The sequence below is a fragment of the Mesoplodon bidens genome (genome assembly GCF_964165515.1).
Source record: "Mesoplodon bidens genome assembly, chromosome: 14".
Lineage (NCBI taxonomy): Eukaryota > Metazoa > Chordata > Mammalia > Artiodactyla > Ziphiidae > Mesoplodon > Mesoplodon bidens.
Window position 1 is genome coordinate 54760687 of NC_138170.1, and position 5576 is coordinate 54766262.

Sequence of the window (5576 nt, forward strand, 5' to 3'; positions counted from 1 at the left end):
CTCAAAAAAGAGATCGTGCCAATCAGCTTACTGTTGATGGACTGTTAACTGGTTATGTACCTAAAGCTTTTAAAGTTATTGTTTTCCCATGCGAATTCTCTAGACAACCCCTGTTTTCTCAGCCTTCATACCCTCACAGGAACAAAGAACCAAGTAGAGTTGAATCTGAGCTGGCTCTCCCCCAAAATGAACACAAACAACTTTCTTTAGAGAAGCCAATCCATTCCAAACTACTCCCAGACGTTGTTGTAAAATACACATGAAGATGATCCCTTACTGTTGTAGGTTGTTTGGAGTTTCTGGTGCTTTACAGCTGTGTGTTGTTGACTCTGGGTTTGGGGTCTGTGCAGGGATGGGAAGTGTCCCCAGAAGAGAAGATTGTGTTTTGTTTGTCTGGTGATGGCATTTGTGACGGTCCATTATCAGAAATTACTGAGGTGAAAAAAATAATTTTCTAGATAGCTGAGGGAAAGTAAAAAATAAAATAAAAAACAAAGTACCTTTGCCTGAATTACCTTGATTGTATGACCCAAGTTTCTTTAAGTATAAAACGGGGGCACACTAATTCCACTTCACAGATAGGGTAAGGATCAATTGTGATATCTTAAAATGCTTTGTAGGGCTTCCCTGGTGGAGCAGTGGTTGAGAGTCCGCCTGCCGATGCAGGGGACAGGGGTTCGTGCCCTGGTCCAGGAAGATCCCACATGCCGCGGAGCGGCTGGGCCCGTGAGCCATGGCCGCTGAGCCTGTGCTTCCGGAGCCTGTGCTCTGCAAAGGGAAAGGCCACAACAGTGAGAGGCCCGTATACCGCAAAAAAAAAAAAATGCTTTGTAAACCATTCAGCATAGAGTACTATGCAAATACAGGTGTCTGTTGCTTTTTTTTAACTCAAAAAACCCGGATTCCCAAAGGTTTTATGCCATGAGTCAAACTGTGATTCTGCATCAGCTCTTTTGACCTAGAGAAAAAAGCAGAAGTGTTTTGTTATGCACACTGCATAACTGTTATTTCTCATAACCCTTTTACTGGAGATCCCACGGAAAACATATTGTGACGTATCTGACATCACTCTCTCCGTTTCTGAGCTGACACATAAATAGGTTGAATAATTTAGCTGGAGTCAAACCATAAACTGGCAGCAGTATTGGGATAATTCAGCCCTTTCCTTTGGCCTAGAAATCTCTTAACCAGGAAGAATTTCTCCAAGTGAAAAGGCCACCTGGAAACCATAAACTGCAAAGGAATAATAGATCACAAGCTCTACTAAGGGGTTTTCCCATTATTTTTGAATAAATGAGCAATTTCTCCCCTTCAAAATATTTCTGTTTCTGTTAGTTCCTTGTCTCATTTCCACAATTTTGTGCACCTTACCAGGTACTAACCACAATAAATGGGCAAAAAGTGCCAAGAAAACTCCCTCCATCCGTACCTACCTCCTCCCCTGATCCAGAAGCCCCAAGCCCACGCCCTCCATGAAAGGGCTCAGAGTTTGGGGGAAAGGGGATGAGTAGTAGGAGGTAATGATGGTGGCAGAACCCAGGCTCTTCCTTCCTCTAGATTCTGTGTAGTTTATTTTTGTTAATTTATTTTATTTATTTATTTATTTTGGGCTGCATTGGGTCTTTGTTGTTGTGTGTGGGCTTTCTCTAGTTGCGGCGAGCAGGGGCTCCTCTTCGTTGCGGTGCGCAGGCCTCTCATTGCGGTGGCTTCTCCTGTTGCGGAGCATAGGCTCTATAGCGCAGGCTCAGTAGTTGTGGCACACAGGCTCAGTAGTTGTGGCGCACGGGCTTAGTTGCTCTGCGGCATGTGGGATCTTCCCAGACCAGGGCTCAAACCCGTGTCCCCTGCATTGGCAGGCGGATTCTTTTTTTTTTTTTAATAAATTTATTTATTTTTAGCTGCATTGGGTCTTCGTTGCTGTGCGTGGTCTTTCTCTAGTGGAGGCGAGCAGGGGCTACTCTTCGTTATGGCGCGCGGTCTTCTTGTTTTGGTGGCTTCTCTTGTTGTAGAGCATGGGCTCTAGGCGCGTGGGCTTCAGTAGTTGTGGCATGCAGATTCAGTAGTTGTAGCTCACGGGCTCTAGAGCGCAGGCTCAGTCATGGGCTTTGTTGCTCTGCGGCATGTGAGACCTTCCCAGACCAGGGCTCGAACCCATGTCCCCTGCATTGGCAGGTGGGTTCTTAACCACTGTGCCACGAGGGAAGCCCAGATTCTGTGTGTTTAACCTCTTTCATCTCCAGATCCTGGGCCAGTGTCTTCTACATAATAGGTGCTCAATATCTGAAAGAATAAGTGCCCGTGAATGATGGGCTCAACATAGAGAACCAGGTGCAGAGTTGAATGCAGGGACTTTGTCTAGGAAACTTTTATACCTCCTAATATCAAAGAGGTATGCACATAAGAGAGTTCAGCAAATGTCTCTAGATTGGAAAAAGAAAAAAATCATACAAAGAAGAGTGGAAATGCCTGTGCCTTCAAAGAAAGCAAAGGCACTTCTACCTCCTCAGGCTGCATGGCTCAGATCACAAACTTGTCATCAATCAGCCCAAACTTCACTCCTAGTTTAACTGTTCAGCTTTAACACCTTGAGCAAGTTGCTTAACACCTCAGATCCTCAAGTTCTACAAATCATGACTAGTGATTGACACCTATGGCGAATGCTTATGCTAAAAAGTGAAATATACAATGTGTTGGGCACATGTTAAGCTTCATACTTATATGTCACTTCTCTCTATTCCAGCCATCCTCATTACTAAGAAAGAGGGGTCTCTCGGATCATGCCAGAAACCCCAGGGAAAATCCAGCCTCCGCAAGGGTAAAATTTCCTGGCATGGCCGTTGTGATTAAAGAACCATGATAAGGGATTGCCAAAAGGCCCAGAATCTTCCCTGTGCAGTCCCCAGCATCCCACAGCTTAGCTGAAAAAAAGTGGATGCTGCAAGAAAGCTATAGATAAGACAGAGGGTTGGTTTTTGTCTCAGCATCAGGATGGAATTTTTATACATGCAAAAAAAAATAAGGGCTGGCCAGAGTCTGGGAACTTTCTGATATTGAACTCAAGAAAGCAGCCTGGGGGTCTAGAATGTAATTAATCTGAAACCAGATGCCAGTCTTTAGATAAGTACCATATCTTGTCCTTTGTGTTTTCTTTGATTTTTCTCTCTCTCTCTTTCCCTTTTCTTTCATTAACTTATGTGTTATTTAGTAAAACTTCTTTTGGAAAAAGGCCAGTCTCTCTCAGCTATTCCAAGGTGGTCCTGGGTTTTACAAGCAGATGACTGTATTCCAGAAGAAAGCAAGAATCAAAGCAATGGAGCCCCTAGGGGAAAGGAAACCAGAGTTGGAGTTTCCTAGCTTCTTTAGCCATGGAGCTCCTCCTTCCATTGATCCCCTGTGCTAAAAACATGAAACCCAGGACCAGTCCCAGATCTTGATTTTTGGAAGTGTGTGTTTTAGGATTCCATGGCTCTCTCATGTCCTCAGAGAGGAGTTAGCTCAGCCATTTGGTTGCATCCACAAGGAGGTTCCTTCTCTAGCAACAACATTGCCTCCAGATACTGGAAAAGGGACTGGAAATCACAACGTAGACAGGGATGAGCCCCTGGAAGGGTAACCTAATTGACCTAAGTGCTCTTTTTTTTTTTTTTTTTAAATTTATTTATTCATTCATTCATTCTTCGTTTCTGTGCGTGGGCTTTCTCCAGTTGCAGCGAGCGGTGCGCGGGCCTCTCACTATTGCGGCCTCTCTTGTTGCGGAGCACAAGCTCCAGACGCGCAGGCTCAGTAGTTGTGGCGCACGGGCCTAGTTGCTCCACGGCATGTGGGATCTTCCCAGACCAGGGCTCAAACCCGTGTCCCCTGCATTGGCAGGCAGACTCTCAACCACTGCGCCACCAGGGAAGCCCAGTGCTCTTGTTTTTTTAATCTATAAAGTGCTGGAGTGCTGTGGATTTGAATTGGCGATGATGACAGCACAGGGTGTGGGGTCAGGAAATAGAATCCTAAAAGGCAATGGGAAGTGTTGAAGGGATCCAACAGGGAGTGTTTGTAGGAATGACTCAGATAGCAGCAAAGAAAGTGGATTGGAGAGGCTGGAGAGTCGAGGCTGTGAGATCAGTCGGCAGGTTGGTGCAAAGGGATGATGACCTAGAGTAGAGGCAGTGGGATATGAGAGATGTAGATGGGTTTGAGAGAGACTTAGGGGGTGGGAGCTACAGAATCTGGTGCCTTTGGGGAGGTTTGGAGTAAAAGTGTAGCATCTGGTTATCAGCAAGTGGGTGGAGAGAGGTGTGATTCAGTGAGTAGAAAGTACAGGAGGAGAGGCAAGTTGGGGGGAAGAGGGATGCTTGACAGGTTCAGTTTTAGACAAGTTGTGTGCAAGGTGCCTTTTGAGGGACTTCCCCGGCGGTTCAGTGGTTAAGACTCCACACTTCCAACGTGCTTCCAATGCAGGGGGCGTGGGTTTGACCCCTGGTCGGGGAACTAAGAACCCACATGCCGGTGGCACAACCAAAAAAAAGAGGTGCCGGGCTTCCCTGGTGGCGCAGTGGTTGACAGTCCGCCTGCCGATGCAGGGAACGTGGGTTCGTGCCCCGGTCCGGGAAGATCCCACATGCCGCGGAGCGGCTGGGCCCGTGAGCCATGGCCGCTGAGCCTGCGGCACCGGAGCCTGTGCTCTGTAACGGGAGAGGCCACAACAGTGAGAGGCCCTCATACCGCAAAAAAAAAAAAAAAAAAGAGGTGCCTTTGGAAACACGAAGGTATGTTTCCTTGTTAAGAATGAGGTGTAGAACAGACCTGGAGTTTGAGAGATCTGGGCTAGAAATACCCTCTCCTGTGTCACCATCAGCTCAGAGCCAGGTCTGTCTTGTCTGAGGAATAAACCAAACCCTGCCCCCAGGGGAAGAAGCAGGTTCCCTGAGTCCTTCAGCTTGGGAGAAAACTGGTTTAGCCGGTCTAGGTCCAGGAGATCAGAGTCCAGGTCCAAATGTGCAAACAGGCAGGGCACGGGCAAAGAGCCACGCAAGTCACTGACCAAGACAGATGGTGAAGACAAGGGGGAATGCCCAGGGCTGACCTCCCACAGGCAAAATTCTCAGCTGGAGAGAGTTCTGCTTCCAGGATGAAAAAAGCAGCTGGGGTAGGACGGTGGGAGTGGGGGATGAAAAGAACAGGAAGAGAAGGGAAGGGACACAGCCTAATAAAGCAAATCTGCTTATTTCCTAACTTAACCCTCTTGCCTCTAAGATGGTATAGTGGGTTGAATGGTGGTCCCCCAAAATATATGTCCACGTGGAATCTGTGAATGTGACCTTATTTAGAAAAAAGGTATTTGCAGATGAAATTAATGATCTGGAGGTAAGATCATCCTGAATTAGGGTTGTCCCTATATCCAACGACAAGTGTCCTCGTGTGAAACAGAAGAAGAGAGGACACAGAGTGAAGAGGAGAAGGCATGTGAAGGTAGAGGCAAAGACTGGTGTTATGAGCTATAAGCCAAGGCAATGCCAAAGGCTGCCAGCAACCAACAGATATTGGGGAAGAGGTGTGGAACAGATTCTCCGTCAAAGCCCCAG